Below are 27,794 nucleotides of genomic sequence, written 5' to 3'. Positions count from 1 at the left end.
TGCAAATCTCAGTTCCTGCTTTGTAGCCTCAGGCAAGAAGCTGATGCACATATGAAACCAACAAAAAAAACTGTAAGACAAATTTGAACATTATCAACAAGTCAGTACTTTCCCTAAAATAAACATGTCAAATATACAAAGCTGAGAGATATATTTTAATTAAGCAAACAAAAAAACGACCCCAAAACACAGTTATTTTCACCCTAAGGTATAAAACAAATGTGGAATTCTATCCCATAATGAAATCATGCAATAGGCTTACAGGAGAAACAAATACAGCTACAGACAGAAGTTAATGTTTTCCAAGTACATTAAACACATTTCTGGACACGGTTGGTTATGCATGCCTTCTCCTACTGTAACACTGCAGTCAAGCAGAACAAAAATAACATGTTTTCCTCATCTTTGAAGACTGACTTTTAAAAATACTTTTTCCATATCAGCATTTAATTTCTTTTCAACTTGCTTGGAAATTGTTCTTAAAAAAAACATAAGACCTGATTCTCAGTATAACTACCGTTAACTTCTTTCTCACCATGGAATTAAATCAAGGGAGGATTTGCTGAGTATATACTCAAGGACCTTCTACTTATAATCACATTATGCATAACTGTAAATGGTCTTTTTTGCTTTGTGCTTTGTTTATTTTTTGTTTTGTTGTGGGTTTTTTTGTCGTTTTGTTTTGGTTTTTTTAATAAATCATTTATTACCTTCATTTCACTGGGTAAATGAGGATAATTTACTCCTGCAAGTGTGTACACTCATGCTTTTTCCTAGAAGGGTACTACTTTAATCTAAGTATTCTCAAGAGTTTCTTTGTAGTCTTGACTGAGAATATAGTATAGTTGCATGTTGGCTTCTCAAAAATCATAAATATTACAGAATCCGTGGGAACATCATTTATGAAAGGGTAGTGCTTCTTCCATTTTATGAGTGACCATCCCTGACAATGAAAGGCAAAACTGCAGTAGTAAAGACATGGCCAGGTCTTGTATGTCCTTTCAACAAGAGTTACATTTCATGGTTCCTTCACTTAAATATAACAAATAAATTAAACAGGAGTAGAAAGAAGTATAACAAACATGTCTTTCTAACAATATATAATCCTAAAACAACCAATAAAAGTGCTCTCTAGCATGCATCAGCCCAGGTAGCTAAAAATTACTCACCTCAAGGTCATATCTATCAACAGTGCACTTTAATGGAGATTAAATTATTCAACCAGATTTTCCAAAAAGAAGAATTAAGTTTAACTCAATACCTATGGAAACCAGCTTCTGCTTTCCCCTTCTGCAGAGGAAATGCTTCATCTTTTTTACATTCCCAATGAGAAACTACATGTTTTGCCACTAATATAAAATTCAACTCTTCTATTTCACAGGAAAATCCTATGGCATATTTACCACAAAACATTATTTGCAAGTTTCCATACAAATTATTGGGCATTACTAAAGCAACAACCGAAGTAAAAGATAAAGTTCATTTTAAGCAGCGTGTGCAAGTCACCACTTGCTCCTTATCTATAGTTACTTCCCCACAAAGTTCTCCTGTAAGTTACATAGAAAGTAAATGTGGAAGCCAGAAGCATCACACCATGATGAATTTTGCATCACTTGAAAAAACAAAATCAATTAAATATAAATAGAGAATAATCATGAAAGCTTTAGATGATTAAGCATTACAGTTTATGGTGTAAAAATACCTTCAAACTGAGCTACAAAGAATAAAAGACTTGTTGTAGCAGTCTTACTCAGAATAAGAATAAAGGTTAATATCTACATTGAAAGTCTGTGCATCTGTGTAGACACACATGCAAACGCCAAAGCAGTAGCTGCAAGTTTTCAAACTATCACTTTTAGGACAGAAAGCAATATTATTACAATAAAAGCTCACCACCCTAAAGTTAAAAATGAAGATGAAAAAAATTAAAGATTTGGCTTTCTTATACTTGCTTCCAGTGGCTGACACTTGTGATATTTTCAAGCACACCAGAATTATGTCATATAAGTAACCAATAGGTCTTGCAAAGCATTCTGACAATGCTATCAAAAATTGCACTAACAAGGCTTAAATCATTTTAGTTATTAAGTTTCCCAGAAAAATAGAACCTATGGGCAGAGATTCGTTACAGAAAATAAGTCCATATATGCAAAAACATAGGCATTTAAAAGTTCTATCCTAAACAGGTATAACACATATTGCCAGCCCAATATTTACCAGAACTAGTACAGAACTGAGCAAAGAAAAAACATTCTTCCATAGTCCAATATAATTATACCTCTTCTTCATCTAACAGCCCTTAATGCTGGAGTTCACCCACAAATAATCCTTCAGGGCAGACTGCATACATGATCATACCTCTATTTGTTTATTTAGAATGTACTTGAAAGCATTTTAGTTTCAATGAAGGTAGTTACAAGGAAAAGAGACTGGTTTTAAACACAAAAACCAAACCACCAGTAATTTTGAATAATCTTTCCTCTTCTAACCTCCATAAAAATGGAACTTAACTTTTTATTTCACTTTTAAAAGCCAATAAGTAAGTAGAGAAACTGGATTTGTTCTCCTGTCTAGAAATAAGGTACCTACCAACAATAGTCATTGCCTCTTAGAAGTGAATCCAATATATGCAGTTGAATAAATTAAAAAAAAATCCTCACACCACTACAAGAGGTTAGGTGCTTAATTAGTGCAGAAAATGGAGTCATTAAGTGGTTTGCAAGCCTTCCCTGCATTTAATTTAGCTTTTCCTTATAACACATCTCTGGTAAACTCATACTGCACAGTGCTTTCATGAGAAATCCAACTATTTTGAACTCTGGATTCAGCAAGACCACACACGAATGTCAAAGCTGGAGAGCAAGAGATGGGTGGGAGAGGAAATAAGCCTGAGTTTTAGTTTTAGAATTATACCGTATCCTGACTGACATGTCCCTGAGATCCCACTAAATCAGTAACATACTGAAGGTAAAGCAAGCAGTGTGAGAAGCAGCAATATCTGTTGCAGAGAAGACATAACACAGTATTCTTATTTCAGCTCTGCTGTGTGGTACCTACATATACTCATGCAGCTGGACTGGGGACAATATTTCTGTTAGGGATCACCCAGGGTCTCAATGGATGGCAAAGAGGGACTTGATGACAGACTCAGTGTTCTTGAAGTACAGTATAGGTGTAACAGAAAAGGCTTTACCCTCTTCAGACCATTAATTATACATTAATACTGTTAAGTTACAGAAAGCAGAGCTGCACTAACAGTGACAGAATAAAAACTCTAAAGGTATGAATTATCCTTAAAAAAAGGAGTATTTATGTCAAATGTTCGTATATATATTACATATATATTCATTCCAAGAGAAGCTTTAGAGACAAAGACTACACTTGAACTTTTCTGAGATTCTTTTTCCTCTTCCCCCTTCCCTTTTGAAAAAGATTTGCATTACCTGCATCCTACAGATTTTTACCTGTTAAGTCTTAAAATGTGCACAGCTTCAGGCATCCCAACAGTTCTTGCTGTTAAAACTGAAGACATAGACTTCATGGCAATAAAGCAGGGCAAGCTACCATCACAGGTTAATGAAGATTATTTGACCAAAATAATTATATTATTTACAGAGTAATAGCCTTTACATGTGGGGGAGAGGGGTTGAGGGGGAAGAATCATCCCAGCCTTTCAGCAACATGTTCAGTAGCATATAGACTGGTTGTCTGAAAACTTAATCTTGAAATCAGACAACCTAAAGGTAATTCAATTCTAGAAGAGCTTATTGGTAGAAAAACAATACTGACCATCAATTTCAATACTTGGGTTCTTAACATCCTTTATTCTAACTTCTGAGGCAAATATTTTGGTCACATTTGCAAAGGATCAAACCAGATTGTATGAATGACTCTTTTTAACTTCAAGGGTGTGAATCTGGTCATGCTAACTTCACAGATGTTGCTTTATATACATAGAACTAAACCAAAGTACAGAGATATCTACTGCATGAGGAATAAGTAAGATCAGAAGAAAAACAGTGGGAGGAAAAGGCATCTCAAGATCCCTGCTCCCCACACTGTTCAAGTGCTATAAAATACAGATGAGAATGAGACACACTTGTAATGCTTTCAAATTTTCTGCAGTCTTTATTGCTCATGTCAGAGACCTTTATGACGTTTATTTAAAAAAAACCCACTAATATTTATAAAATATCACCTTCAGCCAGAGTATTGAGAGCAGTAAATGGCTCATTGCTCCATTTCCTGCACCATGCCAATTGAATAATTCAGGAACTTTGTGGTTCCTCTATCACCTGCCTCAGCTTTAAACAGTACGATAGCACAAAAGACAACCACCTCACTGAAAATATAAGGGCTGTCACTACTTTATTTTTGTAAATAATGCCTTTTGGAGGTTGCAAACAGTGTTGCATGAACTCAACATTAAAACTGCAGAGGGAAAACTGAAGTTCACCTTCCTCGACTTGGTAGTGTCTCACACTAACAACATTGAAGAGCGGAAGAACATGAACACTGAGCCAAAATGGAAGCTGAGCACTGCAGAGCCCAGCTACCAACATTTCCCATTAATATATTAGTTTATATAGAATAATTTATGCCTTCAAATTTTCAAAACCAAGTAAGTAATCTTTCACCACTGAAATTTATGAAGACAAGCTACTAAAATATTCAGAAACCTCCGTTATCAAATTAAGCACCATAACAAAATTGAAATACAAAAAGTTCTCATATTCTATTTGCAGGCAATAAACTGTATGTCATGAAACTTATGTATGACAGATAAGAACCATCATGTCAATTTTATTGCCAAGTAAAGCTGTGCTAATTAAACAGAATTTTAATCATCTGCATAATAGATTCAGGAAGGGATTTAGAAAAATAATCAAAGCTCTACAAAGTAAAACGCATATCCGAAACATGCTTTTAGAGGGAAATTCTACTTTTCTATTATATCCATAGTATGGTACTAATCAAACAGTCTAGAAACTACCTGTGATACTTCTACTGGTTTTTAAAACAGAAAAAAAACACCTTAAAGTAAAACAGGGATTACTCACACAAATGTCACACTATTCACTATGCTTGCAGGTCAATATTAATCTCTACCTCCTACAGGGTAAAATAAATAACTATAAATTTCACTTTTGAGAATGTTGCTGAGAATGTCAGAAAAGCATCAAGTCCCCCTATAATGTTCCCTATGTGAGACATGTTGTTTTCTGATAGTAATTTTGAACTGTTGTCCCCTACCTATGAGTTTAAAGACTACTGATCTATGTCGAAACATTTCATTTAACAATGTAGTATGATGGCCTATAAAAAATAATCATGACTTGCAGAAAATAATGCCTCTTATAAGTACAGGCATGTTAAAAAATCCACTAGCTTTCCCAAACAAGCTTCTCCTCATATCTCAAATGCATGTCCAAAGTAATTTTTTCATCTACATATTAACCAGTCAAACAAAAGACCTGTTTCTATAATTTTTGCCTCCTATTAACACAGTACATTTTGCATGTAAAAGCTACAGTTACCTAAGATTTCAGTCTTTTCAACAGGACTGATGTCATCATACCTCACATTTCATTCTCTTTCTTCAGAGCAAATGAAGTTCAAGCTGTTTTTTAAAGAGCAGGAAAGCAGCAAATTGTAGACAGAAGAGATTATAGACTCAATACAAGACTGTGAATCCTAATGTTCATATTCTATTTCTGATGTTGCCCCTAATGGCATTTGTGAACCAGACGCTTTCCTCCTCCCCAAATTAAACACAGATCATTACCAAAATAATTGCCAAAGCATACTTTTTAAAAGCTTGAAAAAGCAGGTAGTGTGTGGTAGGTAACTGGTTTATGAATAAACTTCAGAACTAAATGGAGCTTAAATCTGTCAGCAGATAGATGCTGCTGGCAGTGGTGACTGCCGTCTGTTGCTGAGGCAGGAAAAGAAGAGCAAACACCTTATCATGGCTCTGAGAGTATTAATGCCACAGAAAGCTAACTCCACTTTTAAATAGAACAAATTCCACACAAATTTTGGTGCTGGATTGTTACTAAACTTGAAAAATAGCCTGAAATTAGAGGTATCTGACTGAGGTTTCCTTCCTGTGTGAAGACGGTTGAGTAGTGGATCAAGACTTGCCACTGTTACCTGGTGTTTTCCATTGGTGGGCATTACTCAATCTGCTTCTGAATAGAGGACTGTACCAATCAAACTTGGGAAGAAAGTTTCATCACTGGCAGCAAAAAAACCCAGTCCACAATTTTTGGAAGAAACCATTCCAGATCTCAAAATAAAGCCTATTTTGTAAGTTGTGTTAATGAACAAAAAACACTCTTTAGAATTATTATGAATTATCTTTCTGCACCCAGACTTTCTTTTAGACCTTAAAGCTTCAAACTTCATGTAAGCATTGTCTATAAATTCATGCATCATCTATTTTATAATCCACGTGTTGACATGAGCTTTTAAAATATATTCCTTCAAGCATGACAGAGGAGTTCTGCTATAAAACTTACGGCTTCAAAAGGTCCACAAAGGGATCTGGAACACAGGGAAGTTGTGGATGTCCCATCTCTGGAAGTGTTCAGGGCCAGGTTGGATGGGGTTTTGAGCAACCTGGTGTAGTGAAACATATCCCTGCCCATGACAGAAGGGTTGGAACTAGATGATCTTTAAGGTCCCTTCCAACCCAAACCATTCTATGATAATTTCTAAGTCTTCGAGAAGAAAAAGCAAACAGACACTGTGAAAAGCCAGCTTGGGAATGCCTGCACTTTGAAAACAATTGCCAGGGATGAACAGTTTTCTGTTTTTCTTCCCTATCCGTCTTCATTTCATCTTCTTCCCCATCTATGAACAGCTGACAAATTTGTATTTTAACCTTACCAAAGCACACCTCTTTCTTCCCTTTTCAGTTTGTTGCACAGACTTCAAAACATCTAGTATCACAAGATTTTTTTTTATCAATGAGACCAAACTGTTCTCCAGGACCTGCAGTAGCACTGACTGCATACAGGTAGCAGAAGTCCTCCTCCTCCTGCACAAAGACAACAGGCAAACAAAAAAATAGCAACACTGCCACCCAAACTGGTTAGACATTTTTCAATTCCTGCACATGCTTGGGTATCCTCACTTTAAAAGAAGAAAGCAATTCTTGCACACAGTGAAGAAAAAATAGAATAAACATGCTACAAGACTGTCCTAGCTTGCAAACAATTTGTGCTTTCTGTGTTTCCATCAGTATTTAAACAGTGTATGTTTCAGACCAGCAAAATGTAAACATTTACATCTTTACATACCTGTTACGCAATTTTTTCATCATCCTAAAAGACTAACATGCTCCCTGTGACCATGGTGTACCACACCAGAAGAAAACCACTTCAAAAAGGTTTCATCTATAAGATAGACACTCCCACATCTTCCCTCCACCATAAATGCAGTGGCAGCTATCTTTTGGTCAGCTCTTTCTTTTCAGTAGAATATTTCACTTAAGCCCCCAAACCGCCTAAAAGCAGCTGCTCAGTTGGCATTCAATGCAGCTGTGGTGCCAAGCTCAGCCACAAGCTGCAGCCTGGCTGGACAGCCATGTCCCTGGCAGCACAGACACCTCCCTGGACCAGAGCAAGCAGAGCATTCTTCCACCATCACAGGGTGAGTGAGAATATTGGGCCAACTTTTAGACAAACACCTGCCAAACCTTCTGCCACGAAGCCACCAAAGAGATACGCTTCCTCTTCTCAGTCGTGTGAGCTTTTAATTCACAGAGGTGAGGCTGCCTATTCCAGCTGTTACAAATGAGGTGAACAAGCACTGGTGCTGTTCTGGCAGCTGGTGTACAACACAAAAGGGAACACACTGGGAAGCTAGAAACCTGATGCCAGTGAAGATGATATACCCATCAGGAGGTCAAGGGAAGGAGAGGAGTGAGCAGAAGCCGTGCAAGCCGCAGCTGGAGTTTGGGGGAGTAAAATGGAGTGGGGTAGAGTGTGATTCTGTACAGGAGCCTGGTAAAGAACTGCTCTTGAACTCATTTGGGTTGGGGGGGATGGGTGGGAAAAGGTGGGGAAGGGGGTGTTGTTTTGTTTTACGTTTTTTGGTGTTCTGTTGGTTTTGTTGTTTCTTCTCCAACTCTCCTACTGACATACAGTGCCTTCACAAATAATTTAAGCCCACTTAGATCATATTTGTTCATTTTAAACACAGCTATCCAACGAATGAGCACTTGTAACAAAGCCTCCTGCTGCTATCTGAAGTAATGCAAGTCTCTTCAACCCTTTATTTACAAGGTTGTTGAAGCTCTCATGCACAGCCAGGCTCACATAATTTACAGAATTAAATCACCTCATTGTTTGAGAATGCATCCTTATTATCAACTTATGTATCACCTGCTGCTATTTTTCAGAGTTTGCAACTCAGAAGCTAGTTTAGTTTTTAAGTTTCAAATCACTTAATGCACAAGATAATGCCAAGCATTTTTAAACACCAAATTTCGCCAAGTAGATCTGACATTCCCCAATCCTTCCTTTTTCAGCTTTTGTATTCCTGGCTGGCAGGTACAATATTTATGTACTTCCCACAAAGCAATCTTAGCATGCTGTGGCAACCGATTACAGAAGAATGCAGGCACTAGGCCAGCATTGCTGGTTTATACTGAAGCAGGAGCAAAAAAGGGAGAGCTCTGCTTATAGTGCTGAGATCTGGTATCTCTCCCCCAGTTTCCCCACTGTTCAGCATTTTTGCAGGGCAGTGATAATGGGCAATGTCTCCCAGTAGGAAAATTCCTCAAAAGTTAACATGGAAGAGCTGGGAGTCATAAAGAGGGAGTTGACTGCAGCACCTTATCAAGCTGGAGCTATGATCACAGAACAGCTGGAATGAAAAATAGGACAGAGGACAGCAGTCCACAACCACTAATGCTTTCTTTCCTTCATGTTTCTTTCTCAACCCCGCAATACACCGGAAGTGTATTTTAAAGGAAAAGTATCAAAACAAGGACTACTTGAAAACACAATACTGTATTTCTGGTTTTCCATAAGACTAGTCAATTGACCAAATTTAAGCAACACAGCAAACCAATGACAAAACAGTCCTTTTTTTCCTGGAAAGAACTGACTTTTGTGAGAGCTTTAAAGGAGAAATTAATTTGAAATTGATTCTTCGATGTCATCAAGCTTATTTTACCTTAGTAACTGAATAAAGCAGATTAACAACTTGATTTTGAATGTTATTAGCTAAACCTTTACATAGATCTCTAATATTTAAGCTTATGTAATCAGTAACAAAGGTAATGACCTCTGTTCCAGATTGCCTACCCTAAATTACACCTAAATAAAAATACTCAGCTTAGTTTATTTAATCTTAATTGCTTTCCTAGTGCAAAATGTACCTTGTCATGACTAGGTATGTGTTCTGCTTGCCCACAAGAGCTTTCTGAATGTGACATCAATATTTACACATGCTGAATGCTCTCAACTCCCACCTGATCTTTGGAATCAAAGTACAAATTCTGGCCTACACCATATACACTGTCCTACTACTACTAAAACTTAGAATTTCACCTAAGCAAGTTTGTTCCTTGCAAAAATAGGACAGGGGTTCAGTTTCAGCACATACTGGGAATTAACTGCCAAAGCTAGCCAAAACTTCACCAAAATTGATAAACAATTGAAATAACCTTCAACCAGGTTAAATTCATGCAGCAGCATACAGTACCCCTTTTGAAGCAATATGACATGAACAGAATTCTTTCAAAGAATTCAGTTTTCAAGACTAGACAGAATAAGTGGTAGAAGAGTTTTGTTGGGTACTGAATGCAATGATAGCCTGGCTGCCTACCCTGAGCCAGCAAACACAAAGCAGCCAAAGTAAATCACAGCAGCATGTTTGGAAGGGAAGTCTGAGAGAACTTCATAGCAGAGCTCTGGCTGGGAAGCAGTTCAAAACCTTGAGGAAAAAATCACAAAGAGAATGCCTCCTAGTTCATTTCTTATTGCATTCATGAAGAAAGGACTCCCCTTTCCATAAATTTCAAAAGCATTGTATCAGATAGTATTCAAATGTAAAAATAAATCAGAACTGATAAGGCTAATTGAATTAGCAATTAATGCAGGCTCTGAAGAATATAGGGGGTTTCAAGGAGAATAAGTAGGAGATCAAACATGAAAACAAGTACTGGATGAATAAAAGCATAATGGGATGGAATAAAGCAAACTGTAACAAGAGTATGACAACAATGCAGAGACTAGAGGATGAAAAAATTAGATAAGGCAATGGAGGAGAGTTATCTGGTATCTTTAAAACAATTAATGAATTTCATTCCTAAGGAACTAGATCAGTGCCAGGCAAAAAAGTAAAAAGTATTTAGGACCTCTACAAATTCCTATTAGCACCAAAAAAAAAAAGTGGAGGGGTTAGACTGTCAATTACCATGGCTTTGGGTTTTTTTGTTTGTTTGTTTGTTTGTTTTGGTAGTTTTGGAGTTTTTTGGGTCAAGTGAGTGGAGGGGGGGTTGATTTTTTTAAATGCCCTTTGAAGTTTCAGTATCTCTTGTGGGTTTCCCTTCATAAATGTTAGACAGTATGATTTCATGCTGAGTCTCAAGTGTTTCCTTGACAGCACTGCTTTTTAGTCCCAGCCAGTCTCGAACAATGTTATCTACACAGCTGGGTGAGGAGTTGGATGCATCTCTCAACTGTCTGGCATTCTCTTACTGCTGAATTTGTCACCTTTTTCTCCAGCACAACTCAAACACTTAATGTAGAGACAGCTAACAGAGACCACTACACACATTAATTTCTCTGCTGGACACACACTACTACCCCTAAATACAGGTCTTAACTTCTTGTTTTATAAACAGATAAAGGTTTGACCTGCCACAGTATAAAATATTTTGCCATCATTCACTTTCAATGCTTGCAGGCCAACTCCTCAGGTCCATGTTATTATTCAAAATGCAGAGTGGCTACTTTCATCTGGTTTTCACCCACGCAAACCTCAAAAAGTGGACCACAAACTAGGCTTGAAAGCAGAGTTAGGAAGAGAACTCTGGCAGTGCTGGACACTCCCTTGCCCCCACTCCCCAAAAGAGTGGCTCCAGTGGCCCCAAACCCTAGAACACCTTTGCCTACACTGCTGCCACAGTGCAACACTGTCAGACTACTCCATGCTGCTGCCACTAAATGTGAACACGGATGTTCAAGCAACTCATTAACCAAGTGGCCATAACTCCGCATCAGGGCCCGAGCAGCAGGCTCACGAACAACGCCAAGAGATGGTGTTTCCCGAGCACCTGCAAGGTGTGCTAACACAGCAGGTTCACTGCCTCATCACCCAGAACAAACTCCAGGCGAAGCCTGTGGGCTGCCTGCCTTGAGGAAATGGACTCATTGCTGCTAGCAGGCATTTCAAAACACCAACTCCTTTATTTTAGGGCTAGTCTATTTGAGGATCTTTCCCCCCTTCTTTCCCTGGGCTGTCCAGGAAAGCTGTTGGCTAAATAATTATATTTGTAACTGTGCAAATAGTAGTTAATTATAAATCTAGCTATCCATACAGAAAGGTTGCAGCACACCAGTGCCTGAAGTAGTGCTACCTGTTTGAACATGGTCTGTGACAGTTGCAGTTATGCTAAGGAGTCACAGAAGAAAAGAAACATCTACATCAAACATCTCTTCTTGCAGGCAAGCACAATGGAAGCACCTTGCTCTCCACTGCAAGAACAGGTCCTAAAATAGTTAAGTGCCAGGGGAAAAAAAAGGTAGTGTTAATCTAAATACAAAGAAAAATAAAGATATTAAATAATTTAAACAAGCAAACAAAAATCAATAGCAACACCAGGTAAAAAAATAGAAAGTTTTCACGTGGAGAAATGCTGACCTTGTAACTGGGTTTTTCCCTGATGAAATGCTTTTATTACATTAGCTAAGACAACTGTCATGGTTTCCCCTTAATGAAAGAGGACAAAAAAAAAAAAAGAGCCTGAGAGCAACAGCCAAATCCAGACGTAAGGGAGAAGGAGTCATTATAAAACAGGATTATAAAGTATATCCATATATATATGCTCCATTTCAATTGCACAGTTAAGCATTTAAAACAGTGCCCAAAAGCTGCTACATAAATTCTACCTAAATCATAAATAAAGCAAGTAGCCCCTACACCTAATTTTATATGCAAGTTGGTCACAGGTTAACACATAAGGGTTTGAATATTTAAGTATACTTTCCCATGAAGTAGCTTACAGGATTCTGTTACCTCCAGTAGGAGATACTCACATTCCATTCTGAAAGCCAGATCTAAATTTTTAGGTTTTCTGCAGTACTGTATTGACTTCACATAATATACATGCAGACATCACCATGCTAACACAGATCTTAGGATTATTTCCTGAGCCAGTAGACAGCAGAACTTCTCTGGCAAAATTTGAAAAGCTGGTTTGGAATGTCATACAGCAAATGTCAAAAGATTAAATTGACTTTTTAATGATTTCTACAATGAACTGCTGGGACAAAGCCCAAAAGACTTACACCAGGAAGGCCAACCACTACAGCTGGTCATTTTGGAAAATAAACAGATAAACAAACTTAAAAAACTCCCAAAATAAACCTAAACAACCAAAACCAGGATATGTCTACTTCAAAGTGTCTTGAAACATGTATCTCCATCATTTATAAGTTTCTCTTAACATGCTCATTTTGTTCTGTAAGAAACATATAAGATATATATATTATTTGCTCTGTATACACACACAACATGCACTCAGCCATAAAATCTTCTTTATTCAGGCAATCATCATTTACATACAACCCATAATAAAGGGGGAAAATGTATTTGGTACTAGTAATCAAATGCTTTCTGATTATGTTTGGAACTAGGGTTTTAAACACTAGTTTAAAACACTACTCAGGCAGCATGGTGTACATCAAGCAAAATCCTTATAGGATGCAACCTCGCTGAGAGCTCTTTCTGCTCTCATATAAATAAAAGTAACTGAGTATCAGTATTATACCTCTTTATCTAATATAGAACAATAATGTAAACTCCTTTAATAAGGCTATCATTGTGTGTTGGTAATATTATTGCATTGGTGGACTAACTTATTTTTCACATTTATTTTCAAAATAAAAAATATATTTTATTTTAACAAGATTAATATAATTTTCATTATAATATGACCAATATTTTAGAAAAACATGGCTATATATGACCTAGATCACAGAATCATAGAAAAATCTAGGTTGAAAGGGACCTCTGGAGATCATCTAGTATAACTCTTCTTGAAAGTAGGGCTTTAAAATAGATTTTACAAGGTCCCATTGGGTCAAACCTTGAATACTTCCAGCAAGAAAGACTTCACCACTTCTCTAGTCAATCTATTCCAGAGCTTAATAGTTCTCAAGGCAAAGATTATTCTTCCCGATATGCAGGCATCTAATTAAAAACAAACGAACAAAAAAAAAAAAAACAAAACCAAACAAAACAAAAAACCCAACCAACAACAACAAACCCCAAACCACAAACAAAATGAAAAAAAATAAACAACATAAGCCTCCTCTAAATAAAAGCAGAATAATAGAAAGTAATGTCTGCAGATTATATATTTCAAGTAACTGCAGCTTATAGTAGATGTAACTGCCTAAATTCAATATTTATTACTGAATAACTTGGTAATCTTTCAGTAATCCCTTTTGGTGGGTATCTCTGGTATCATCCACTGTCCTACTGAGTCACACAGGCATCCCAGCATGCCTCTGATCATGCACATACTACTACTCTTATCTCTTAGGATCCTAGGCTGCCACCTCTCCAAGCCTGAGCCCTTCCCTTCTTCTCCCAGATCCCAAGCCTCTGTAAGTCCCACACATTCCTCTGCAGACTGAGGCAACGTAGTCAGTGACTGAACATAAGTCAAGCACCTGCTCACTCACTATGCTGTGGTCAAAGCAATATATACATCTGCTGATCTTCTCACAGAAGCCCTATCCTTAGGGCAGGCACTAACATTTTCACATAGTTCACAGCTTAAGGTCTTTAAGACATTATACATATAAAATGTGTTGAAACTAAACGACAGAATCAGACATTACTGGTGCAGAGATGGACAACCAGCACACTCTTTGGACAACAAAACTCAGGAGTTGAGTGTTCATTTGATCCAATGTTGTTTCAGATCACCTGACAGCACATCAAAGTATGGAAGAAACAGAAACTTGCACCTCGTTTACTTGTCACACATCAACTGCCAAAAGGGATCTCAATGGATGGAAATGAAGGACACTAATAAAGCCAGGCTTCTCACAGTCTGACCATATCTGCTGGCAAGAGGCACATTTGCAAATTGCCTTGAAGTTGCCAGCTAATCAATCCAGTAAAACAGGCTTTTTTTATTACCCACGTTAAGAGTTCAACTTTGCCTTATAGCATATAAATGGTTGTAAAGCCAGTTTTTCTCCTCAGTGCCAGAAAAGGAAAGCAAATGTGCTTCAAGTAGTGGGCTGAGAGCCACCTCCAAGCAAGAGAGGTCATTACACAATTCTAGGTGAGTGCATGTGACAGCTGAGGACTATTGACCCACACAGGACTGATCCAGTGTTGTGACCATCCACACAACTGAGGTGACACCTATGTGAACACTTTCATCAGATCTTCTGCAACATTAGGCCTACAATTCACTTTTGTAGAGAAAGTTATAAGGATAAGCATGTTATCTTGGGCTTAAAAGTAATTTTACTTAATTAAGTAAACTAAGCTCTTTAGTCCCTAAAGGGAGTCTACAAGAAAGATGGAGCGAGACTTTTCATAAGGGCACACAGTGACAGGACAAGGAGAAATGGCTTTAAGCTCGAAGAGGGTAGATTCAGATTAGATATTAGGGTAAAATTATTTACTGTGGGGGTGATGAGGCACTGGTGGCATAGGTTGTCCTAAGATGGTGTGGATGCTCCATTCCTGAAAGTGTTCAAGGCCAGGCTGGATGGGGCTTGGAGCAACCTGGTCTAAAGGAAGGTGTCCCTGCCCACACCATAGGGGTTGGAACTTGATGATTTTTAACATCTCTTCCAATCCAAACCATTCAATGATTCTATGGTAAGCAGTGGAGGAGATGAAATCAAGTTTTGTGTTTCTGTTAATGTGTTCTGTTTATAACTGCTTGGGGGGGGGGGGGGGGGGGGGACACACAGAAAGCAGAGGGACAAACACAGGACCAAAAAAAAAAAAGGCTACTTTTGCTTTTGGTAAATGAGTTGATAATAAAGCTACAGTGTTGGACTCTTGGTAGACTAAGTAACAGTCAGATTTATTTTCTTCATATCCACTTTCCACAGCTTATAATTGTCTTTGTCTGCTTGCTTTGACACTCCAGAGAGAAATTTTAAGCCAGTTGTTTTATACTGGGAAAGATTTGCTTCCTGGATAATCAGAGAACAAACCTCAAAAAAACAAAAAACAAAAACGCAACAAACAAACAAGGATGACTGTAGCACACAACATGACACTACTCCCAAGTCACTCTAACATAGTCCGCACTGGTTAACAAGTAACAGAGGTTGTAACTGATAATAGTAACAGAATCTCCCTCTCTTGAGAGTACTTGATGGCAGAGCTAACTTTAGACCTCAACACATCAGATTCTAGAAGCTCACTTTTAAGACCACAGTTCAATTCATTAACTACTCTCTGCAGATTCTGTTCGAAAAGTATATTATCCTTCAAAACTCCTTTTAATGAAGGGTCAGAGTCCTCCTTCATAAGCTGAGGAAAATGGGTAACACATTATGAGTAAGGTTGGTTTCCTATATAAAACAATCACAACTCCTCTACAATCCTTTTGCTACAAAAAGATGGACAGTTTTTTTTAAGAAACATTATTTATATCATGTTTTCAGAATCAAAAAGTCAACACAAATAACAGCAAGTTATTCTAGTGATGAATAACCTCTGTTAGAATCATAGAGTCATTTAGACTGGAAAAGATCACTAAGATCATTGAGTTCAACCATTAATCCATCACTGACAAGTCCACCACCACACCATGTCCCTAAATGCCACATCTACACATCTTTTAAATACCTCCCGGGATGGTGACTCCACTGCTTCCCTGGACAGCCTGTTCCAAAGCTTGACAACACTCTCTGTGAAAAAAATTTTTCTAATATCTAGGAATTACTAGGTCTATTCTGAATACGCCCAGCTCCGTATTTCACTGCATCATTGTCTGATTACCAAAAACCTTTGATGGCTCAGAAGTCAGATAAACCTATTTAGAAATTAAGTATAGTTAAGTAAGTGACACTTACTGTAAAATCAAATGTACTGCTATCTCAGGACCCAAAGGCGATACATGTTAGCGTGTAATAAACAGTGTTTATCAGTTTACCACAGATTTTAAACAACTCTGTAATTGTGTTCTGCTCATACTGACAAGGAGAAACAACTTACTGTGATGTTGCAAGCCTATGTAATCAGCTACAACAAAAGTATGATGTCCCCAATTCATTTCAGGGAGCTACTACTTGATATACACAGTGCACTGGCTAGAAGCAGAATGCTGTCGGCCAGTTCAGTGCTCTGTAATGGAATAGTAACAGGACACTCACATGTTCCATCAGTTATTTGACCAAAGGTAACACATATCAGGACATAAATTAATTGAAAGATTAAATATTTATCTAAAAAATAATAAAGTCATATATGCTCAGAAAAGTCATAAGACAAAAAGAAAAAAAAAAAACCAACCCACAACCTTTCCCATTATTAAACACTGTATCACTTCCTAGTTAACAAAAAAACACTGTGTTACCCTTAATCTCCGAAACCTTTCAGATCCCAAGTGCCAAATCACCAGCTTCCTTCAGATAGCTATCTTTTTCTCCAGGTGTGCATTTTCAATATGAATAGGAAGCATACATAACCAAAGCTGAAGAATAAACTTTAAAACCATTTAATTTAATGAACGGAAAGCTATAATTAAGACAGCTGCTTTACTACAAGACTATTGCTGGGGAGTTCAGCTTTACTACAAGAGTATTTACTGAAATATGTCAGGGAATTTTGGTTTCTTGCCACATCAGCAGTGTTCCCTGACTGGTGTGGTCCCATAGAAATTCCCACAGCTTGTGAAACTTTCTGGCAACTACTTCAAAGAACTACTGGCTTGCTAAAGTCAAACAAATCTGAAAGTAAGAAGAATAAAAAACCTCCATCATGGCTGCATATATAAAACCCTACACTTCGGTGCAATCTTATTAAAAGCTACTGTTAATTTGATATACTCAAAGTACAGTATCACAAGTATTTTCACAGATTAAGAGTTGCCCAATATTTAAAAATCTGATTTTTCTCAATGATACCTCAAATTGCCTGTACATTTGGAGTAAACCAGAAAATATTGATTTCCCCCCCCCCAACCATTCTCCACAATTATAAATTGCAAACAAACATTTGTAATTGTATCACTGGCTTTCAATATTCTAAGAAACAGACACCAAATGCTGCATATTTTGATGAGCAGCTTATGTTGTCTTGTTCTACTATTGTGTTTTTAAAGTAGTTTTATTAAATACATGGACAATTTAAGTTTTTTAACTAGGTAGTCAAACTCACACACAATTAAATTCTTAGTGACTTTTTCAGACTAAATAAACTATAATTACAGAATCATACTGTGAAGATAGAAAGGTTTATGTTCATGAAAAAAATAGGATCTTTCTGTAAAGTCTTCCCAAAAGACACAATCTCTTTTCAAAGTAACTATTAATAGAATAATGAACAAGATGATTTTGAGAGTAGCTTACTCTCTACCCAAAACAAAGTTCACCAATGAGTTTCTATCAAGTGAAAATTGTGACATCTTTTTTAGGCCTCTGAGAAAGTCGTAGTTGAAAGGGGCAAGGGGCAGAACAGAGACAAAAATTGCACCTATCACTAATAGATGGATGGTTCTAATAAATAACTGCACTAATTCACGAATTGAGAGAATCAAGACTTAACATTGAGTCAGGCATAGGCAGGGATGGGAAACCTTAATCGAACAACAGTAGTCTAGATGGTGCTACATGAAAGAGGAAACTATCAGAGTTTAATAACTTTATCTCCTTAAAGTCCTCTGACAATTAACACAATCCATTGACACACTGAACCTAAAAATAAGATACCAGGGACATGATAAAAGTTTGAACTATACCATAACTATGAGGTTAACGCACAGAGTTAGGCCAGGGTGTCAGATGAATTTTGTTTAAACGAGTTTCCAGAGTGCATTAATAAATCTTTACTGATATCCTGATATATATATATATGGCTAGAATGATATGCAAAAACTAGAAATAATCCCATTTTATAACAACCTCTGAAAGCCAATCAGGATAACTTCTGCTCACTAGGTTGCTCAAAAATGCCTTTCCTTCCTATAGTGAACATGGACTGACATATTCTGAAACAACAATGTGAAGATAAGGGAAGCTGTACTTTAACATGCGCTAGCTGATCTTCAACTTGACCAAAGTACAATCTGCTTTATCTACAGACTAGAGATTTTTAATGTGTTATTTAGAATATCAGCAACACATTCAAGAAGTTGCCTTCTTACAGACAAACAACTAGCATTGAAGCAACCACAGCAATCAAAAACAAAAATCTTGCATGTGCTTAACTTCAGGTACATGTCCACATTTGCCTATAACCAAAACTTGTGCCTCTGCCTACACCATTATAGTTCCAGAGGTGCAGTCCCTCCCCATCTATGCAAGAACATGAAAACAAAAACCAGAAAAATCACAAAAATTAGCAAAAGCATTTATACTGACAAAGACATGGAAATAGAAGCCAACTGCACATACATCCAATACCTTGGATAAAAAGCTTTAAAAAAGAACGCACCAAAACTGAGTGAAAGAGCAGAGATCAGACCTCTGCATACTCAGACCGATCCCAGGGGTACATCCCATGTTGAACAATAGGATCTATATTCACAGCATTGTAGGCAAAACAACACAAGAACAACACTACAGTACAAAATCCCACATGTATGCAAGTCACAGCTCAGGCTCCCAGCTTTGATTCATAAAATGCGTCATTGCACAGAGCATAACCGTATCACGTAACTTGCTAGGGAAATAGCCATGGTTACTCATCACAGTTTGGTGTTATGAACCGCTTGCTTTCCATAACACTCCACACGCCAGATTAAAATCTGTCTGGGGGTGGAGGGAGAGGATAGCAGGAAATCAATGAACAAGATGTCAAATCTTAACTACTTTCATACTTTAAATTACAAACAAAACAGCATTTGACTTGGTAGTGAAATACTTCACTGTTGATTTCAGCTGCTTACAGCTGCTCTTTCTCTTAAGCTATCTTTTAAAGTCTTGTTTAGGTTAAAAAAAGAGAAAAAGATGTCATTAATAACGTAAATGATAAATTACTTGGAAAGAAAATGAGCGTTTTGCTTCTTGAAATACAAAATCTTATTTGTGCACATGGTATGTTTTATTTGATCTTTAAACCATACTGTTGAGGCACACACCTCTGGTTAGTACTACTGGTATTTTTCAGAATCACTAAAATCAGCTGCCACAAAACCATTGGAACTGCATTTGCCAACTACAGAGGCCAAAGCATTTTATGATTTCACATCAATTTTACCACTATTTCTCTTTCAGAAAACATAAGTGAGGCATATTTTGTCTTGTCCACCTGAATATTTCAGAAATGAAGCCTTTTAGCCTGTTTGAAAACTTATGTGAACTGAAAGAGTATACAATTAGTTTTATATTACATTACAATATAAGATAAAGTAGAGTTGAAATCACTTTCTGTACATTCAGTTTTCATCTTCTTGGAGATAATTTAAAAACATACTGATTTTATGTTCACCTTGAATAATGAAAAACCTCTTGAATCCCCTGTAAAATTTTACCACCCACTGTGATAACACACATGTACAGGTTTCAATTCAGGATTGGCTTTTGCTTCATTTTTCATGAATTTCTATGAGCAACATCAGTAAAGGTTAGTGGGAAAATTCTAAAAACAAATACAAGAGAACCCTATGACTTTAAAGTTACTACCTTAATACTATACAGTATTGACTAAGAATAATTATCTAACCAATTTCAGAGTGCACAGGCCACTAGTTCAAATCAGTAAGATAAAAGCTAGTTGTTGACAAAGAGTAGGTGGCTGTTACAAGGGTTACTACATTATCTCTTGAAACATACTAATTGAATCGGTCAATACAAGCAAGCGTGCGACATATTACCTTGGCTATATTTCTACTCTGTGATGCAAGTAAAAGTACCTGTTACACTTTTGGCAAAATACCACCTTTCAGAAAGCCCCACATGCCTTCTGCTAGAAAACAGAGTAAGATCACTTATCTTGAAAAGCTACTCTCAATTCCGAATTCTGACAAACACAGTTTCCTCAGCAGGGTTTTTAGTTATAATTCAAAGCTTGGGACACTCCCTCTCTCTCTCCTTAACATGTGTTGCTGTGCTTGTATCAAACCTAAACTTGCCAAGAGAGGGAAGTGATAAAATTACAGCCAATATGGCAGATTAACATAGGCCTGTAGCATGTGCAAGCTTCACTGTTTCTGTGATTTCTGTTTTGTTTGTAGAACTGCTTTACTTGTGTAATGTTCTGTAATCTTCATATTGCACAGACATTTGCAAAAGTTGAACAGAGGGAATCTAGTCAGAGAAACCCATCAGATTAGCCCATTCCTAATGATTTTCATTTTTAAAAAGGCAATTAGGATAATGTGCTGGTTCAGACAAAGGGGCCTCCAGCCTGCAGAGATCCATCACATCCCTTATGCAGTGATATACTCTCCTGTTAAACCAATGGTGAAGATTCTTGGAAAGAAGAACTACATTTATTAAAAGGAGAGGTGTTGTTATTGGATGAAGACACATGCTGAGATGAGATAGTAAGACGATGTGAGACAAGAAGGCCCTAGAACCATGGAAGTGTGCCAGTCAAAACCAGAGGAACTCTAAGATCAGTGAAAAGGCAGATACATTTCTGCTTGTATCTTCTACAATTTTTTCCTGAAAACTGATTAAAAAATACTTCACATCTTGCTGAGGAGTATCAGATGGATTATCTGTATTCCAAATGTATGCCCAGAGTCCATATTTTGTTTGCACAGCTCTAACGTACAAGCCAAGAGCGTGTGGGACTCACCAGATGAACAACAGTACAGCAATGCACCAAGAACCTACAAGGTTTTGAAGTCTCTTGATTCTTCCTGGCCCAGAAGATGGGAAACTTTTGTTGCTGTTACTCAAGTTTAGAAATGTAAACCAAAATCTAGCAGACAAGCATGACCAGACTTCAGCATCACAGTGATTTCAGCACAGCTCAAGAAAATAAATTATATACAGAAGTATCAGTGTTTTCCTTAGGGAGAAGGCTTTTCAAGATTGTGAATGTAGTTTCTCAATAGGAAGAAAAATTAGGACCAAGAAAAGCCTTATAAAGCAATCTACTAGAGAGCGTTTTCTATATTATCTGATTTCACAGCATTTCATGAAGCATTTTCTTTGCAGGGATATGAAAAGAAGAAGGACAAGGAACACAAAGTCCCACACTGGACACGTGACTAAGTTTCATATTACAATGCTAATAATAGAAATAAGAACTCGGTGAGGTTCAGCAGATGCTGATTGAAGGCAATATTATCTTAGGGCATGGGGAGATTAGAATAAATTATCCGAAGGTAAGTCAGGATGAAACTTGCAGCACATTTGTTACTCTACTCCAACTGCCTGTGTGCCTGCTCTTTCCCCTTAGTAAACACCTTGACAGAAGAATAGTTTACATCCCATTAATTCACAGTTGTTGTGAGATAAGACCATACACTTCTGATTTTTAGGCCTTGATAACAAGAAAACACTATAGCTCGTGAAAAGAATGCAACACCAAAACAAAAATGCAGGCAGAGTTTTTAGCTGATACTGACACTTCCCTAGCCTGGAATTACTTGTTGACTGATTTCTATTCAAGTGAGTCATCTCATGCTCTAGCCCAAGGTACCCAACTCTCTGGGAGCTCAAGCATCAGAGCTATGGGTGCTCATCAATGCTGTGCCAAATCCCTCTTCCTGACTAACGTCATGCACTCAATACCATAGGAAAAAAATATACATTGCACTGCTACACATAGGTAGCCAGAAGATAAGAGAAACAAATACTACAGACTAACACAAACTAATACAAGGAGAAAGTGAAATAAATAATTTTGCTTAGTATACTCATACTATGGTTTTGGGGAAACAACTGAAAAATGTTGCTCTCGCACTTCTCCACTTTAGTGAAAACTTTTCAGTAGATGACCGTACAGTGTTGGCTCTGACAGAAACCAGTTCTCAGGTTCAGTTGTGAAGCTTATGGAACGTGATTTTCATTCAAAAAATGAACAAAAAAACCCCAACCAAAATCAAACCCACACCACAAAGTTTCTATAGAACTTACAATGAACATTTGCCATATCTAAGACAATGCAATTGGTAACTATGGTCCTCATCACCAATTAACTACAGTTTACTTTTAACTGATTGATTTTCAATGAACAATTATCCCTATTTGTCATGCCAGCATGACAAATATTACTGGTGAACACACAAAGTGACAAAATAGAAGAACTGCTCACTGTACCTGCATTTAGTCCACCTTGGAGAATTTAACATTAATGACTTCTGTGCACAACACTTTTGGTGTTGTGCCTATGTAAGGTTACTCTCTCAGTGTCTATGTAAAGCTATCCTTTATCCACCAGTACAAAAAGTAGGTCAAAGCTTAGAAAAGTATGGAAAACCATCTCTGCTACAATACTACTATTAAAAAAGTCCACCCAAGATCTTTAGAAATTAGTTTATATTTTAGACTCAGATTGAATGAAATTCAATTTAAAGATTGGGTAAAAACAGGATTTATCATGTGATAAGTCATAAACATATGCAAGAAGGTGATGTTACTACCACTAGCTTCATTGTTATTACCTACCGTATTAAGACTACATCAATAATACAAATTGATAATTAAGAAACAATCATGGAGTTTTATAATTTAATAGCATATCCAGAAAGGTAACTATAGTTTTATTAGTACCTTACTTTGTACTACTAGTATTTTGGAAGCATGGAGGTACAGAGCTAAGTATTGTACAGTAAAACATGTCACTGCAATATTACCCAAACCTATGTTCTGAAATCATGAACTAACCATCCCAGTCTAAGAATGCACAAAAAAAAAAAAGATCATGGACACATTAGAAATGCTTATTAAATCACAAGAGAGATGACAAGTGTTAAGAGTTCTTCCAGGACTCTAGTGCCAGCAATATTAGAGTGTTTAATGAAACAAAATCAGTCTTATCACAAGTTGGTTCTTCAAATGAGCTGTTCTGTTAAGTGTCCTTAGAACTATGTGGAATATGATATTTTTTCTTATGAACTAGAAAACAAAAAGGTACTCTGTATTCGTCACCAACCTAACAAGACATTTTTGCCACAAGACATTACCAAAGAATGTCAGCATCATAAAAATTTAGCATTTGTATTTCATTAGCAAGTTTATCCAGCTATGGTAATTAAGCAGACCTTTCTTCCCCACAGTCCTGTTTGCTAACGGTTTCCCTCATGATCAAACTTGTCCAGGTAATAGGGACAATTTGTTTCTTGTACAGATTAGTTTCAGATAAATTGAGACAAAAAAAGAAGTGAAAGTGCAGCTCCTCTCCAAAGCTAGGTAGGTATTCCAGACATCTAAATGCCCTTTATATAAATAATCTTTCAATGCAATGTTATGCAAAATTAGTGCTTCAGCAAACATTACTCTATATTTCTACTAAAAACTCAGCTTTGGATTATCAAAGTAGCAGTACAAATATTTAATAGTATCAAGGCACTAAATTGTTCTGATTTCTGTTACAGAGGTATTACAGCAGTAGCAATTTGTGTGACAGGCTGTAAAGCCACAAGGGAAGCAACGATCCTAGGAGGGAAAACAAAAAATTCCCAACTGTATCTTTGAAAGAAAGGAAAGCAAGGAGAAACAGAAGGAGAGACTGACTAATTACTTCAGATAGGCTCAGTCAAGAAAGGAAACGGGAAACGCGGCAAGATGAATGGGAATTTTATATTAAAAGAAGTATCATATTTTACGGCTACTGCATCTGTTCCACACCATCGATGAGGCAACTAATAGTCACACTTCACATATATGGATAGATTATATATAACTTAGATCTATTACAGATACAAAAATCTCCAGTGTATCTCCACCAAGCACCCAAAGTGCTGAAAAGTAACCGCTGTGGAGCCCCGGCAGCCTTTGTGGTGAGGCAGCTGCTGATACAGTACCACAGACTAGTTAGCTCCAAGCTATTGGCTTCTGGTCTCTTGGCACACCCTGTCCGTCCAGGCACGGGCAGGGGCGCTCTGCGCCCGCAGCGCTCCTCTCCGAAACCCGCCCGAGGCACTCGGTGCTCGGACGGGCTCGAAAAAACTCTCAAGCCAGGTGCTCCGACAACGATTTGCAGGGAAAAAAAGGTTGTCTGAGGGAAGGAGCTGAAATCGCCCTACAGTAGCAGTCAGCAAAAGCAAGCGCAGGGTTCAACGGGGACGGGACAGAACCTTCCCCCTCCCCTCCCTCGAGGCCCGACGGTGCCCGACGCGCAGCGCGCCAGGGAAACAGAACACGGAGGGACAACGCGGAGCGGAGCAGCGCCGCGCCCCGAGGGGCCGGCACGGCACGGCGCGCTACAGGCTGACACCCAGCCCGGCACCGCCGCGCACCTTCCCGCTCGCTTTCCCCCGCCCCAGCCCCGCCAGCCGCCGGGAGCTGCGCTCGCCCCCGCTCTCCCGCGGGACCGGCGGGCAGCCAGGCACCACCGCGGGGCCAGCTGCCCGCCCGGCCGAGGAGCGAGAGGAGGAGAGAGGCGCGGGGGCGGCCCCGGCGGCACCACCGCCCCCGCCTCCCCGAGGCGCCCCGGCGGCGCCAACTTTTCCCCGTGCCCCGCGCCGCTGCTGCCGCCGCCCAGCCCGGTACCTGCCGCGCCGCCCCGCGCCGCCGCCGCCGCCCCGCTGCCCCAGGGGGCGCAGAAGGCCGTCACGGCCGTCGCGGCCGCCGCCACCGTGCGGACCGAGGAGAGCAGGTGTGGAGCCCGGGACCACAGAGCCGAACCCGATCCCACTCCCGCCGCTGGCTCTAGCTCCTGCGCCTGAGCTGGGCGGGCGGGGCGCGGCGGGGCGGGGTGGGGCGAGGAGGGGCGGCGGGGAGCGCGCCCGCCCGCCCGCGCTCGCCCCCTCGCGGAGGGAGCGACCGGCCGGGCCCCGCCGCCGTCCGTGCCCCCGGCGCTGCTCCCCGCTTCGGCTCCGCTCGGACGCCTTCGGCTCTTTCCGCCGCTTCCGTGAGGGAGAACGGGAGCGGGGTTCCCCCGGACGGCGGGGCTGGGGGCTGTTCCCTCACCCCCTTTCCCGCCCCGCGGCCACCTGTCCCCGCACGGCCGTGGCGGACCCGGTCCCGCCCGGGTCCCTGCCCGCAGCTACTCCTGGGCTGTGCCCGCTGGCAGCGGGGCACGAGGAGTTGTTGTGCCCGGCTCCAGAGGCTGGCACGAGCTTGGCACAGCCTGACGCCTGACGGACCCTGAGAGGGAACGAAGAAGCGGTGTCCAATCGTGCTATGGTCGGGCTTAATAACGGGGCCGACACAGAGAGATGCCAAGTGTCACCACAGCCAGCAATTTATGGCACAACCCGCCCGCTCGCTCCTCTTGAAGGGAGCTGGGCAGGTCTGGCCGCCGGCGAGGCCGAGGCTGAGGTCCTCAAGGCATGGGGATGCTCGTCGTGCCTCCCGCTTCCTTCTCGCTTCCCTACTCCTCACAGGGCACTAGTGCTTCAGCGCCGTGCGGCGGGATTAGGTCAGGTCTTGCAAGCGGAGTAACTGTGTCAGAGCAACTCTACACCCATGCTAATTAGCTGAACCTTTCAGCAGAGCTAATTAGCTGAAGCAGGATACCTCAATGGCCAAGCAATGCTTTCTTCAGCGGCAAAGCCGGTTAAAGGCATTTCCAGATGCTTGTTCCTAGCCTTATGGCGCAGTTGCGCTAATGCGACTGTAAATTGGACCAATGAAACAGTCTGGGTAAAAGTATACAGAAAAACTCTCCAAACCTGTGTGAGGCTTAGGTGGTGTTTTCCTGATCTGTTTTGGTCCCTGCCCTCAGTCTTCTCTGTTAACACAAACGCAGGGATGGGAGCAGGGAGAGCTCCCTGCAAGAGACACAGATTCAGAACAAAACCCACAGAGATAAGGCAGAGAAAAGCATGTCAGACCATTCCTTGGGATGGCTCTGTTGATTCAATTTCCAAATTACCTGTTCAACCTTAATTTAGGGACCTCTTTCCCTAAGTACTACATTAAATAGTATAAATATGCCTGCAGTGAAGATGGGGCTTTCCAAAATCCATCTTAGCTCTTGCCATCTACTTGATCTTTACTGCTCCTGTAGTGAGCCATTCCTCTGTATGCCATGTTGTTGACTAGTTTAGGGAAAGTAACTTGAAGGCAGCAGCTCTAGTGAAGACGGGAGAACGGAAGCCAGTTTGTGCATGTCTATACAGTACTGCCTATCTAAATTTGAGTACTGGGAGAAGCATAGCTATGTCACATGTTTTTCCACCAGGGACAATGCACACTGCTGCTCAGGACAGCTGATTTCCTTCAGGTTTATCTGGACAGTTCTATCTTATGCTCGCGTTCATTAATATCTACCCTGGAAAACTATTTATCCCAAAGACTAGTTTGAGGGAGCCATCTAATAATCTAATCTTCATTTATTAAAGGTACACAGACTTCATCTTCTGCACACTTAAATCTTAATGAAATATTAAAAGTTGACAGTCTTCATTCTAATTAACTGTTTCTGAGACTCAAAGTGAGAATAAGTTCACTCATTAATTCTGTAACATTCCTCCAGAGCGTGAGCTTATTTAACTCTGGAATGGTAAGAGTTTGTACAAAAGCACTGCCACTGCCATCCTGAAAGAGCCCATTAGGTCAGTGTGTTTCCACCAGAACCTCTCCTACTTAATAACTGAGGATTAGAGTTATATAACGCTTTGTATACCATGGAATGAAGTTTAACTTTCTTTAAACTGATACTCTACATTTTCAAAACAAAATACTTTGTAAGCAATAGTCGTCACTTCTTCCTTTAGAGGGAATGCAGTAAAACATGCATTGTAACAGATACACAAAGTTAACCCATGGCCAAGGGCCAAGGTGCTGCTCCTCATATTAAATGTTACTGCATCTTGCCCTTCACATGTAATTCTGTAGGAGCATTAATTTAGAGGCGTGATAGCCAATCTTTTCCTATTACTTATAGTTAGGGCCTGATGACTTTTACAAGTGAAGTACGAGAGATTAGGCATTTGATTTAGTTGTACAATTCCTATATTTCCAGTAGGACCAAATCTGTGCAGCAGGCAACCCTTTCACTACAAACATCAGAAATTCAACTGATGAATCTTGAAGGAAATGCATAATCCCAATCTTCACATATGTTAAAACTATTCCCTACTGTATCAAGTACTATTAGTCATACCAGTGAAGAAGAGTATCCCCCACTTTTGACTGGGAGTTACAGATTTAATGGAAACAAACCACAGCTTTCTGTTGCACACAATTACTTTCAACTCTGAAATCCTGTTCTTGGAAAGCACTTTCCCAAATTCCTTGATTTTATGGACAGGCGCAGAAGCCTATAGTGATTAAGAGCAGGGA

General features: G+C 39.4%; 1 protein-coding gene across 5 annotated transcripts in view; it reads right to left on the bottom strand.

The window, feature by feature from the left end:
• Positions 1 to 27,794, bottom strand: part of PTPN3 (protein tyrosine phosphatase non-receptor type 3) — a 163,710-nt gene that overhangs the window by 97,564 nt on the left and 38,352 nt on the right. The window contains exon 1 of one of the 5 annotated variants that reach the window (XM_051812629.1): positions 25,056 to 25,385. The exons of 3 other annotated variants lie outside the window; for them this stretch is intronic. The gene's annotated coding sequence lies outside the window, so the exon portion shown is untranslated. Of the gene's footprint in view, positions 1 to 6,891; positions 10,400 to 25,055; positions 25,386 to 27,794 lie in introns of those variants that run through there. One more of the 5 variants, XM_051812630.1, reaches the window with a different exon arrangement.

Source organism: Manacus candei, unplaced genomic scaffold (genome assembly GCF_025592945.1).
Source record: "Manacus candei isolate 608988 ecotype Guabito, Panama unplaced genomic scaffold, ASM2559294v1 h1tg000088l, whole genome shotgun sequence".
In the NCBI taxonomy this organism is placed as follows: domain Eukaryota; kingdom Metazoa; phylum Chordata; class Aves; order Passeriformes; family Pipridae; genus Manacus; species Manacus candei.
This window is presented reverse-complemented; position numbering and strand designations above follow the sequence as displayed.